The following is a 14023-nucleotide window of genomic DNA, read 5'->3' on the forward strand; positions in this document are numbered from 1 at the left end:
TTAAGGCCAAGATAGCTAAGAGTACACCCAATCATGGAGCAATTAAATTTAGGCACATGGAAGATGGCAGAATTGGAGGAAGGGAGGGATTTCAAAAGGATTATAGTATTGGATGAAGTTACAGATATAAGGGAAAGGGCATGGAGACAGCTTAAAGAATTTTAAACCTGAGGCAGTGTAAGGCTAACAGTGAACATGAACAGCCCAGTTAGGAGAGAATTTGAATAGTCAAGTGGGGAGTTAAGTAAGGCATGGATGAGGGATTCAACAGTTGAGACAAGGGTGGAAATGAGCAATCTCACAAATATCAACGGTTTACAAGCAGCCAATTTTAACAGCAGCTAAAAACAGCAGGAAGTTATGAATGCTATCCATTCAATTACTTCTTTGTATAGGGAACCAAAATAAGGTTCTGGAGACCAAAATAGGTTCTGTGTTGTTCAAAGCATCTATATTCTTTTATTTGCTTAATAGTATCACTTAAGCAAACTGTCAAAGCAACACCATGATCAAAATCTGCTCTTAGAACGATGTAAATTTAACATCTGAAGCACCCAATCAAGTTTAAATAGGTAAATTCTAAATTCAAGTAATTTTTGTCTTTAATCAGGCTTGCAATTTCTGCATGATTCATTTTTCATGGATTCTGTTTCTTCAGATTTGTCCTGTTGTACACACAATTTGGGATGCCGGTTTCCTTTGGCAAAGTCTTTCTTCCATACCCAGTACTTTTTCAGACAATTTTAAATTATTGCATTTTAAGCATTTAAAAAGTTATTCATAGCTTCTTTAACTTACGTAGAAAATGCCTCAGAGACAAGAAGAATGCTAGTATACGTGCAGATTTTCAAAAGGAGTCAACTAATTTGCACAAGGTTGCTTGCATCAATGCCTCACCATTTGTCCTTGCAAAGCTAGGTCCCTCATCTTAAAAAGTTTCAAAAGCTTCATCACAGAAGCTCATGACCCTGAAAGTCTTTCAATTTCAGAGCCAATAAATGTCATACGCTAAATCATTGTCAGTTCATTTGCCTCTATATTTAGATGTTTCTTCAACTGGGTGTGTATGTTTCTAAACTCTCCTTGAGGAAAACCAAAAATAGTTTGACCTCAACTGTCAAAACCATTCACTTTTGAAGAGCTTTCACGTTGCCTAATGCTTTGGTTGTTACAGGGTAACTTGCTCCTATGTGCTCTCTTCATAGAAAAATGGCTATTCTAGCATTTTCTTTTATCTATTTGCCAAAAGTGTTGGCAACCATAGTTGAAGGTTTTAAATTCATTTATCCCAGATAAACTTTAAAAATGCTGGTTATGCAGAAGGTTATCTATATAGGCAGTTTTCAATAAGCATCATTCTCATGTAGAATTTTACTTTATTCCATCTACACACTGGAATACGCAAATTATGTGGCATATTTTACGGACTAAAATTTTCACGCAACAAAATTTGACCCCAAATTACTACCAATATATTCAGGAAAAAGAAGAAAAACCTGGTCAAACAGACAAATAGTTAAGTGTCTTGGCAGAGAGATAGGTAGAAAATCAAACAGGTTTGGGGAGACTGAATGATGGGGAGGAACGGACAGAGCAGATACAAAGAAATGGAGGAATGAGCTATTTTTAAAAAAAAGGCGCATTGTTTGTTTTTTCCTGTCACGAGTTTGACCAGCTTGATTTCACAGCAGTGTGGATCAGAGAACAGCTTTTGCGGCTTTGGTTCCAACCTTGGCAGTAATCCCTCTAAAATCAGCTTCAAGGGACAACTTCATCTTCTTTCCTGCAATTTATTACATGATGATGCCAGGCATAAATCAGCACTTTAAGAGCACAAATAACCTGATAATTGTAAAATTAGTGATATTATACCAACTTTTCGCTTAGAAATGCAAGCTTCCTTTTAAAGTCACGAATACGTACAATTAAGACTGAATATGATAAAATCAGTTGCAATGTTGCTGAAATAACAAATCCAATTTAAAAGTGACCCAGACATTATCACACCATACCAGACTATAGGGTTATCAACTTTGTTGGCAACTCTGATTTTCTTGAACCAATACATCAGCAAAAAAATGAAAAATTGCATCCTTAAGTGATCTGTCTAAAATTACAAAACTGTTAATCTGGCACGCACGATTATTTCATAAGCATTGACTGAAATTCACAAGAAAAAAAATAGTCATGATAATTCATTAGTTAATTTGAAAGCTTCAATACCTTATATTATTCCAATAATGCATCTCATATGAGAAGAAATGGTTTTTAAAAGTAATATCCTCCAGCTGAATTTACATTAAGCGTATAAATAACCAAAGTCAAGTGTCTGACAACATTTTCAGTTTTGCCTCTTTTTGGGACACAGTTTAATATACAAAGTTACAGCTGCAAAGATTTAATCAAATAATATCTATTTGATATAAATTTACATAATCCACAATATTTATGGTTGGCAAAATGTCAATCAACCTTCTCACTCGTAACAAAAAAAAGTTTAAAATACCGTTTCTAATTTGAAATAAGCCTGAACGTACAAGAACTTGGTGTACTTTAATAGATTAGGCTTTTGTCAAGGATACATCAACAATTTTTGGACAAAGAACAAACTGGCTGATTAGTCAATCTATGCAGATTAAAGTAAATTCCATATTATTATTATAAAATTTGTAGATATTAATGAAAAAATTTAGTACTTGTCGTTTTGGCGGCATCAAGAAATAATGCGTGGACTGCATGTTCTTAAATTTCTTCAGTGGCTGAGTGAATGTCGGCTTGATTAGGAATAGATGCAACAGCAACCGTGCAAACTGCTCTCCCAACCAGCACAAAGGTTATGGAGGAGGACAGGGGTTTATATTGCACAGCAACCGAATCTAAAATACCAACCACAATTTTCTCCCCCTGTCAATCTCAAGACAACTTCAGAGAATACGCCCTGTGATAAAATGCAATCTTCTGAATTATGTTTCTTTCATTACATAGTAGTATATCATGTGGATTTTGTCAAAGTACACCTAAAATAAAATTCTCTATTATATTAGCAATACACCTCAAAATGCTCCAGAGGTACAGGAGAAATGGATGTCAGGTTTAAAAAAAAGGGGAATATTGGGAATTGACCAAAAGCTTGCTCAAAGAGATTGGTGTACAAAAGAATTTTAAGAACTGCAAAGTGAAGAAGCAGAGATTCATCATTAAGAATTCCATTGTGTGGGGTGTAGGCAAATCAAGACAGGTCACCAGAGTAGGTGCATGCATAATAAGTTCAATTCTAAAAGTATTTTGTAATGATGTGGTTTGAAAAACACAGTTTAGAAAGAGAGAAGGGAATGCAATGTAGCACAAGTTTAGAAACTTAAACAGAGAAGACCAAGTGATTGAGAGATCAATAGCCAGAAGAAGTTAAAATAAAAATTGGTGTAATGATGGAGCAGGACTCAGCGCACAAAAGCCAACATTAGAATTTTTGATCAGTTGATTCTTACCTGTTAGATGGCCAGCAGGAAAAAGAATGGGCCAATAAAGTTTAAGTTCAGCACCAGAAAAAGAAGAAGATTCCATCCAATGTCACCAATAATGGATTACAGTATTTCCTTCCTGCTGCTGCCAGGATAACTAGCCTTTAATTCCGTTTTTAAAATTTTCCTCACTGCTTATATGGCAGGCTTTTGCAAGCTGTTTTAGGAATTCTGGAAGACCAAGGGCAATAAGTCCACTAATGATGTAGTTTCTCTTTTCAAATCTTAGGATAGAAGTCATCAGATCCAGGTTTGTATCACTTAGTCCCATTCAACTTGGTACTATTTCTATACTTGTACCGCTTTATTTTAGTTCCTAATTCTCACTAGACTCTTGGCTTGAGTAGAAGAGGAGACTGGGTAGGCTGGGACTTTTTTCACTGCAGCATAGGTGGTGGAGGGGTGACCTTAGAGGTTTATAAAATCATGAGGGGCATAGATAAGACGAATAGCAACAGTCTTTTCCCCAGGGTAAAGGAATTCAAAACTAGGGGGCATATTTTTAAAAGTGAGAGAAGAAAGATTTAAAATGGATCCGAGGGCCAACTTTTCACAGAAGGTGGTTCGTATGTGGAGTGAACTGCCAAAAGGAAGTGGTAGATACAGGTACAGTTACAACATTTAAGACATTTGGACAGGTACTAGGAAAAGGTTTAAGAGGGAAATGGGACCAGTTTAGCTCCGGAATCTTCGTCAGCATGGACAAGTTGGACCAAAGGGTCTGTTTCTGTGCTGTATGGCTCCATGACAAAGACATGAAGAAGGTTTCAACAGATGCAATGAAGCAGGTACATTTCTGGAGAAAATGGAGGGAAGGACAAACAGTTAATGGCCAAGGGCCAGAGTTTGTGGCGGATGTTCCAAATACTTAATTCAAGAAATTAAAAAAATTGTTCAAGAGAACTTTGTTGAATCTATCACAACAACAGAAAATGGTGCAGGAAACAAGTAGACTGCAGAGCATAGCGGTAATGTTATTTGACCAGTAATCTAGAGACTTAATGTTTCAGAGTCAATAATTCACATAACCAGGAAATTGTTACGGTGTAGAAGGAGGACATTCAACTATTGTATCTGCACTGGTCCTCCAAAATAACAAAAAAGGATTTTGGATAAAAAAAAAGAAAGAGGAAAGAAATCAAAATACATCACTGCACTGAAAAAGGTATAGTCAGAGGTAGAAAGAAGAATTCACCTCAGGGAAGAGGTGAACAGTAAAGTAGTAACTTGCTACATGCTCCACTCTGAAGGAACAGTGAGGAACTGGTATCCAACACATAGGGAAATCTTTTGAGCTAGGGGTATAGACTAAGAAAAACAGGCAACCTCAGAAATAACAAGGTGCAGGGCTGGATGAACACAGCAGGCCAAGCAGCATCATAGGAGCAGAGAGGCTGATGTTTCGGGCCTAGACCCTTCATCAGAAAAGGGGGAGGGGAAGGGGGTTCTGAAATAAATAGGGAGAGAGTGGGAGGCGGATAGAAGAGGGATAGAGGAGAGGATAGGTGGAGAGGAAAAAAAACAGGTCGAAGAGGCGGGGATGGAGCCAGGAAAGGTGAGTGTAGGTAGGGAGTTAGGAAGGGGATAGGTCAGTCCAGGGAGGACGGACAGGTCAAGGGGGCGGGATGAGGTTGGTCGGTAGGACCTTCCTAACTCCCCACCTCTCTGCTCCTATGATGCTGCTTGGCCTGCTGTGTTCATCCAGCCCTGCACCTTGTTGTCTCGGATTCTCCAGCATCTGCAGTTCCTACTATCTCTCTCAGCCTCAGAAATACCTGGATTTAAATTATTATTAAATGGAAAGCAGCAAGGTAGAATCGTAGAATTCCTACAGCGTGGAAGCAGGCTATTCAGCCCTGTCAGTTTACACTGACCCCATAAACAGCATTCCACCTACACCACCCCCTTAACCCTGAATTTCCCATGGCTAACCTACCTCACCTGCACATCCCTGGGCACTAACGGCAATTTAACATGGCCAATCCACCTAACCTGCATTTCTTTGGACTCGGGGAGGAAACCAGAGTACCAGCAGAAACCTGCACAGACATGGGGAGAACTTCACGCAGACCGTTGCCAGGGACTGGAAACAAACTTGGGTCCCTGACACTGAGGCAGCAGTGCTAACCACCATGCCACCCTCAAGGTAGTGGTAAAGTTTGAATGCATACCGTGCTATGCAAGCCCTTACAATTTGGAAGAAAAAATGGCAGGAATTTTTGCCTCCATGGGACTGTACGATGAAAATATAGAGCTGTAACTCCAACACAAATAGATTCCATTATTTTGTTCTAGTTAACAAAATTGAAACAGATATAGTCACCCAAGTTCCTAATTATCACAGAGGGAGACAGAGGAATTCTCCTGAATGAATTTCTTTTCCTAACTTAAGTACTTGGAACATCCACCACAAACTCTGTCCCTTTGCCAATAACTCCTTACTATTCTCTCTTTTGCCTTCTGAGGAGTTGGGTTCAAAAACCTACGATGCGGTAGGAGGAATCCTACAGAACTTTTTTTCCACCAAAACTACTGGTTTTGCTGAATGGTTCAGATTTAACAAATCAGCATGAGGGTAAAGTTAACAGAATCCTGAAAATTCAGAGACAACTTGAAGGTTGCTAACAGAGACAATTGGTCTGCTGTGTGGTTCAAGATGTGAAGCAATCCAGAAGAGATAAAGACAAAAACTTTTGAAATAGCACCAAAATAAGGCTCAACAGCTAATCTCAAGTATGAGAGTTCACAAAATTGCAGCTGAGCATCAAGCATCAATACAGACTCAAAAAAGCATCAGTGTGGAAAAACAGGTCTTGCAGCAGCAATTCACTGAAAGAAACTATGCAGAAACTACCCAGCAAAAAGGGCAACTTGAATGAGCATGTCTAAGGGAGAAACAAACAACATACAGCAAAAGTACAGAAACCAAAGAGCAGTAAGAAAATCTACAGTTTACAAAAAAAAGGGCATGAGAAAAGCCCACACTCTCAGCTCGAAGGAGTTATTATTAAACATACCGGACATTGCTGGTATCACCAATCAATATTGGGGTCACTCCCGTACTGAATGGCAAGCTGGCATGAATGGAGGCAGACACTGGAACAATGGTTTCATTGATACCTCTAAGTGTTTATAAGGAGGAGATGATCACAGTACAATTTTTGAGAGTTGTAGTGCAATAAGAACATACACTGGTAAAGTGGTGCCTTTAAAAGAGGTTGTTTCAATGTGAATGTTGTTATATGATCAGTCTGAGTATGTGTACTTGCACATTAAAAGTAAATTTTCCAGCTTTAATGGGGAAAAGTTTGGGGAAAAACAACAAACTCAATGGGCTGAAGTAAATCACTTTATTAAATTCGGGAACAGATCTATCACAAATTCTAAAGAAACATGCCACTGTTTTCCAGGGGGGTCTGGGAATCATGGAATAGATTTCTGTGAAACTGTAAATCAAGGACGAGAAATCAAGCAAAATGTTATGAAGTTAGATCATTTTGCAATCAGAACAGAAGGTTGAGGCAAAGGATGCCTTTAATCAATGGCCTATTTGCTAGACCAGCTAGAGGTCAGCTTTTCAGTAAAATTGACTTTAGGTAAGCCTTTCCCCAGATGAAAGCAAATCTGGAGTTACAGAAATACTTGACAGTTGTAACATGTAAAGGTCTACTCAAAAAACAACAGACTTCCATTGGGAATCACATCTGCATTATTCCATATACCACACATCTGATTTTAAGTGGATTTGAAGGAGTCCAGTGTTACACAATATTTCAGTCACGAAAAGAAACAAAAAGACAGCATCTCCACAATTTAGACGCTACTCTCAGGAAGCTTAAAAATTATGGCTTAAAAGTGAGGAAAGACAAGTGTTTTTTTTAAATTTTAAAAAGGATTCCATTGACTATTTACGCCACGTCATTGACATTAAAAGGGACAAGACAAGTCACCTTCAAAAATAAAAGCCATAAATGAGGCACCTGCATCTAAAAATGTTAAGTAACGACAACGAATGTTGGGGGCTGTGAAATTACAATAGGTTCGCCCCAAATCTTGCAACAATTCTCAAGCCTTTGCAACCATCATGTTGTGCATCATATGGAATGGGAGCAATTGTTTCTCAGCTATTACTCAATAGCGAAGAGAAGCAAAATGCTTTTCCATCAAGATAGTTAAGCAAAGCAAAAACTGAACACTGCACAGATCGAGGAAGAATACTTCTCGGAATCATTTTTGGCGTTAGACAATTCCACCAATACTTGTATGGTCAGGAATTTACCAAACTGACCACTGACTACAATGTTTGACCCTCAGAGAGGGATACCTTTTCTAGTAGGCAGCTGTACACAGGAGGTGGGCATTGTTGCTATCAGATCACACAGTTGTACAATGAAGTATCAGTAATCCAACTTACTGGGGATGCTCAGAGATAGTAAGAACTGCTGATGCTGGAGTCAGACATGACAGTGTGGAACTGGAGGAACACAGCAGGCTAGGCAGCATTAGGGAGCAGGAAAGCTGACCTTCTTGAGAAATGGGGGAGGGGGAAGGGAGCGCTGAAATAAATAGAGAGGAGGGGTGGGGCAGGGGAAGGTAGGTGGATGGTGATAGGGGAGTGCAGTTAGGCATTTGTGGGGATTGGTCAGTGAGGTGGGAGGAGCAGATAGGTGGGAGAGAAGACGGGCAGGTCAAGGAGGTGGGGATGAGAGGGAGGGTTGGTCATGAGATGAGCCAGGGGTGGGGAGATTTTGAAACTAGTAAAGTCCACATTGAGACCATTGGGTTGTAGGCTCCCAAGGCAGAATATGGGGTGCTGCTCCTCCAGTTTCCAGGTGGCCTCAATATGACACTGGAGGTGGCCCAGAATGGGCATGTCGTCCAGGGAGTGCGAGGGGGAGTTGAAGTGGTTCGCGACTGGAAGGTATTGTTGTTTGTCGTGAACAGAGCACAGGTGCTCTACAAAACAGTCCCCAAGTCTCCACTTGGTCTCATCAATGTAGAGGAAGCCACATCAGGAGCAGCGGATGTGGAGGTGAACATCTGTCTGATGTGGAAGGTTAGTGGCTCACTGGTTAGCACTGCTGCCTCACTGCGCTGGGGACCCGGGTTCGATTCCAGCCTCGGGCGACTGTCTGTGTGGAGTTTGCACATTCTCCCCGTGTCTGCGTGGGTTTCCTCCGGGTGCTCCGGTTTCCTGCCACAGTCCAAAGATGTGCAGACTAGGTGGATTGGCCATGCTAAAATCACCTGTAGTGTTCAGGGATGCCTAGATTAGGTGGGTTATAGGGGGATGGGTCTGGGTGGGATGCTCTGAGGGTCAGTGTGGACTTGTTGGGCCGAAGGGCCTGTTTCCACACTGTAGGGATTCTATGATCAAAGAGAACATTTGTCAATGCATGAGGAGTTCTAAGGGATCACGTCAAAACTATCCTTGACATCAAGGGTTTGTTTTGCCAGAGAAGCTCAGCAATAGCCATTCATCTATTGTTAGTTCATTTGCACTCCCACACAACAGTGAAACAGAACATCAAAGACACATTAAGAACTTTGTCTACAGTTTTGTTTCCAAGCCAAGGAATACACAATGCACAAATTTAAAATTGTGTTAACTTTGCTTCCATCAACTCAACTTACAAAATGTTTAAATATAGGAAACAAAATAAGTCTGGTACGTTGGTGGTTTTGTCCACCCTTCAAAAGTAAAAGATAGGGAAATAGTATCAAGTCCATGCCATCAAAACCCAGTAGTAAATGATTAATGCAGCATGCAAACACATTTCAGAAGCTTTTAAAAGAAAAGCTCAGTTATATAGGATCTTCCACAGCTACAAGTTCTTCACATTTTACAGTCAATAAAATATTATTAAGGGTTGCTGAGAAAAAAAGTTGTGTCTTGCACTCATCAGGACAATTCATGGGGAAATCCAACATTTATACTGCATGAAAAGGTGAGTGTCTATTGGTTGGCAAGTGAACTCTGACTTTAGTAGAAACATTTCATTGAAGAATGCACCCATTAATGGTGGTCGACATTTAATTGCCAGGCAGTAGATGTTATATCAGGTAAATTGATTCTAACTGGTCAGGGCATTGCCCTGAAAAGTGAACTTCCAAATGGTTGTCAACCGCTTTCCTGAGCTGAAACCCTGCAAACAGCAGGACCCTGCGTCTTAATAAATACAGCTTCCAATACACACAAGTGCACGCACTGCAAGACTTACTGTCAGCATAATTCTTTGCATGCTCAGGATTATCCAGCAAATGTCATCCAATTGCAGAATCACATTTAATGTTGGACATGGTTTTGCAAACGCATGCTGGTTAGGTATGGTCAGAACCTTGGTGGCTTTTTACAAAAGAGTCTGTCTGATATAGATGGTCACCAGACCTGGCATTACATCACTACTAAAATTCACATTACTTATTTATATGATAGGCTGAGAGTCTTTTGCCTAGAAGGCAGCATCCGGTTATACGGTTGTTGCTGCATGAAACACTAACTTCAGCTGTTCAATTTTTTGAAATAATTTACACTTCTAGGGTAATCTGAAGGTAATCCAGAGTAAACACTGGTTTTCCCCTTGAATTAGTATTCTTGTGAATTGTTCTGATGAGTGCAAGATGAAAACAAAAAAAAGACACATTTTATCAGAGTTTAAGCAATGTTCAAATTCTGTAAAATGCTCCAAACAACTGCTTTTAAGTGTAGTCAACTTTCTTATAAGAAATGCAGCAGCTAATATGCTAAAAGCAAGATCCCCACAAACAGCAATGGGACCAGGTAATCTTATTTTCTGTTGATTGAGAAAATTTATATAATCAATCAAGACACTTGAGCAAAGTCTCCTTTAAAGTGGCATCAGGATCTTTGCATCCATCTGAGAGAAAACAACACTGCAATTTAACCGGTCATCTGAAAGACAACATCTCCCATTCTCCCACTGCTGCAGTAGAGTGTCAACCTGGACTTCTGCGCTCAAGTACTAGAATGGGGTTTGAACACAGAACCCAAGAGGGCTAACAACTGCATCATGACTGGCATTATAAAGATTGTGATTATAGATGCATGATTTTGCATACGGGAGCTGCTTGGTACAAGCGAAGAGGATAAATTATACTTCTCATTTCCAGTTACAAAATAAAATGTATCAATAAATTCAGTGAAATATGCATATTGCAACTTATTTACAAGAAAAAAATCCCTAAGTTTCCTCCAACTAGAAATTACTTGAAATCTACTGTTAGGTAGAAGAAACATGCAATTATGATATATGGCCACATATTGTTAAAAACCTAATGGTTCACTAATATCCTTTAGGGAAGGAAATCTGCCATCCTTAGCTGGTTTGGCCTACCTGTGTCTCCAGACACACAGCAATTTGGTTGATTCTTAATTACCATTTTGGCAATTAGGGACAGGCAATATTTCTGGCTAAGTCAGCTGATGTCTACATCCCATAAACATATTTTTAAAAACAAACAACTATTACTTAGTACCTTCAAGATTTAGGAATCTAATACAACCCAACAATCAGTTTTTTGATATATTCCACATAATGTAATGTGAAAATTATACCTGTCAGCACATGAAGTAAGAGGAGCTTCTTTGCTTCCTGAAAGTAGACTAAGTATGAGGAATATGCTGCTATTTCAGCAGATAACTGTCAGGCAATCTTTTTGCAAGAAAATATTAGAGCCAACTTTTATCACCACAATTAAGAGAGCTGTTTCATGCTATTACAGAGGATCATGCAAAATTGAATATTCAGTTAAGATCACGACTGGTGGTCAGTTAGCTGGACAGCCAGTTTATGATGCAGAATGATGCTGCTAACAACATGGGCTCAGTTCCCGCAATGGCTGGGGTTACCATAAAGGGCTCTCTTTTTGCACAAGGGATGGTGATCCTCAGGTTAAACCATCACCAGTTGTCCATCTCTCATTAGAGAGCAGTCTATGGTTTGGTAGGCTATGGGTGACTCTAATTTACTTTTCCCACGTTGTAATACACAGACACAAGGTTCTCTCCAGAAACAAAATTATCCATGCTTGCTTTTATTACAAATATAGCAAGGCATCAATGTCTAATTTGCCTCCCAATAACATAGGCACTTTGCCTCAAGTGTCCTACATTAATCAATTGCACTGCAGTAACCTATTCCTTCTGACAGTACAAACAGTACATGAATTTTCATTTAAAGCGAATAACTGACATAGGTTGGATCACAAACAGGAGGAGATTTTAGCTGTAACACATATTTCAAATTCCATCCAAACAGAATACCAAAAAAGGGCATGGAAAGTGTCTTTGTTGGAGTGTTCTATCAAAATAAAAGCTTTCAAGGGAACTCGCATCAAAAAAAAAGATATTCGAATCTTCCAAAGTAGTCATTTGGTGACATTATTTGCCAGGATTTTGCAGCCAGCACCAAGGTCATCTTTGTTCAAGGCAAGTGACATGCTTCCAGAGGACATCCATGCCTACTTAAGAACACACAGACTAGAACGCTCATGCTGCAGTGGAAATTGTATGTTGCTTGCCAGAGAGCTTATGTCTACACTCTAAATCGAGGTATCCATCCCTCCGCTTCCTGGCTGGCTCTTCTTTGTGTACACTTATGACCTTAGCTGTGTTACTACTTGACAAGTTAAATCCTAGAATTAAACTTGTTTCATAGATCATAATTTTTTCCCTAGAATTTAATACAACAATCTTTCACAGAAATACAAGTACAAGGCTGCAGATTTGGTTTTAACATGAATATAGGCAGACAGGTAGGCCATTCAGCCTATCAAACCTATTCCACCATTCGATAAAATCGTGGCTGATCTGTAGCCGAAACCCACATACCTGCCTTTGGCCCATATCCCTTAATAGTTTAGATAAATTTTTGTTAAGCAATCTCAGATGTAAAATTAACTGATCATGTATCCACTGCTGTTCAAAGAGCACTTCAAAACTCCGTGCCCCTCGCGTGCAGAAGTGTTTCCTAACATCTCTCTTGAATTGTCTAGTTCTAATTCACAAGCAATACGTCTTAGTTCTGGAATTCTCAACTAGTGGAAATAATTTCTTTATCTACCCAGTCTTTTCCTATTATCATCTTGAAGACTTCGAACTGATCACCCATTAGCCTTCTAAATTCTAGGGAAAAACAGGCCTAATTTGTGTAAGCTCTCCTCATAACTCCTGAAGTCCAGGTATAATTCTTGTTAACCTATGCTGTACTCTCGCCAAGGAAAATATATCCTTCCTAAGGTGTAGTGCCCAGATCTGCTCTCAGAACTCCACATGAGATCTGACCACTGTTTTGTATAACTGTAGGGTAACTTCTGCATCCTACCACTCCAGTTCTCTAGGTAGGAAGGTCAGTATTTCATTAGTTTTCTTAATTATTTCCTGCACCTGTTTGTGACATTATAAAGATTGTACACCCGAAACTCCCAAGTCTCTTTGGATATCCACTGCATTTAACTTCACACCATCCAGAAAGCATCTAGAAAAAAATTATGATCTAGGAAACAATTTAATTCTAGGATTTAACTTGTCAAGTAGTAACACAGCTAAGGTCATAAGTGTACATAAAGAAGAGCCAGCCAGGAAGCGGAGGGATGGATACCTCGATTTAGAGTGTAGACATAAACTCTCTGGCAAGCAACATACAATTTCCACTGAAGCATGAGCGTTCTAGTCTCAATGTGTTCTTATCTTAAATCAGTCCAAAACGGATGACTTTACTTTGCTTACATTGAACTTCATTTGCCACAGCTTTGCCCATTCACTTAGCCTATCATTATACCTTTGTAATTTTATGCTATCATCTACACTGTCTACAATGCCACTTCCCTTTGTTTTAGCAAATTTGGATAAATGACTTTTCTAAGCCATTATCCAAGTCATTAATATTGACTGTGTCTAATTGAGGCCTTAACACAGATCTTTGTGGGACACCGCTGGTCACATCCACTCAATTTCCCAGCCATGCCAGTTATATGGGGCAAGGGAAATAGATTTTAAGTTAACAGTGACAAAAAGAAGCTGACATTATCTATCTTTTAGAACAATTGTAGAGCATCTCAATAAAACCTTTATGATCTCTTCCACTTTGTGTAACCTCAACTATTGACTTCTATGCTGTTTAAAAACAATCATTTGGATGGTCACAACCACGCTACTTCTCTGCACAAGCAACTTTCTCTTTACTCTCACTCCTGCACATTCTCTTTGAGCACTTATCCAGTTGTATTTTTAAAAATACAACTGAATCTGCCATCACCACACTCTCAAGCCTTACATACCAATCAAGACCACTCTTTGAATCACTGTAAATCTGTACCTTCTGGTTCTCAATGTTTCTGATAATAGTGACAGTTTGTCCTTATCTACTCTGCCTAGACCCAAGAGGTTGAACATCTGTCAAAACTGACAATGCTTGAGTTGAGATCAAACCAATTTATAGAAAGTGCATGTTTTTACATTCTACAGCTCTGCTTTTAAGCCC

The sequence above is a fragment of the Rhincodon typus genome, chromosome 2, assembly GCF_021869965.1.
Source record: "Rhincodon typus isolate 14 chromosome 2, sRhiTyp1.1, whole genome shotgun sequence".
Lineage (NCBI taxonomy): Eukaryota > Metazoa > Chordata > Chondrichthyes > Orectolobiformes > Rhincodontidae > Rhincodon > Rhincodon typus.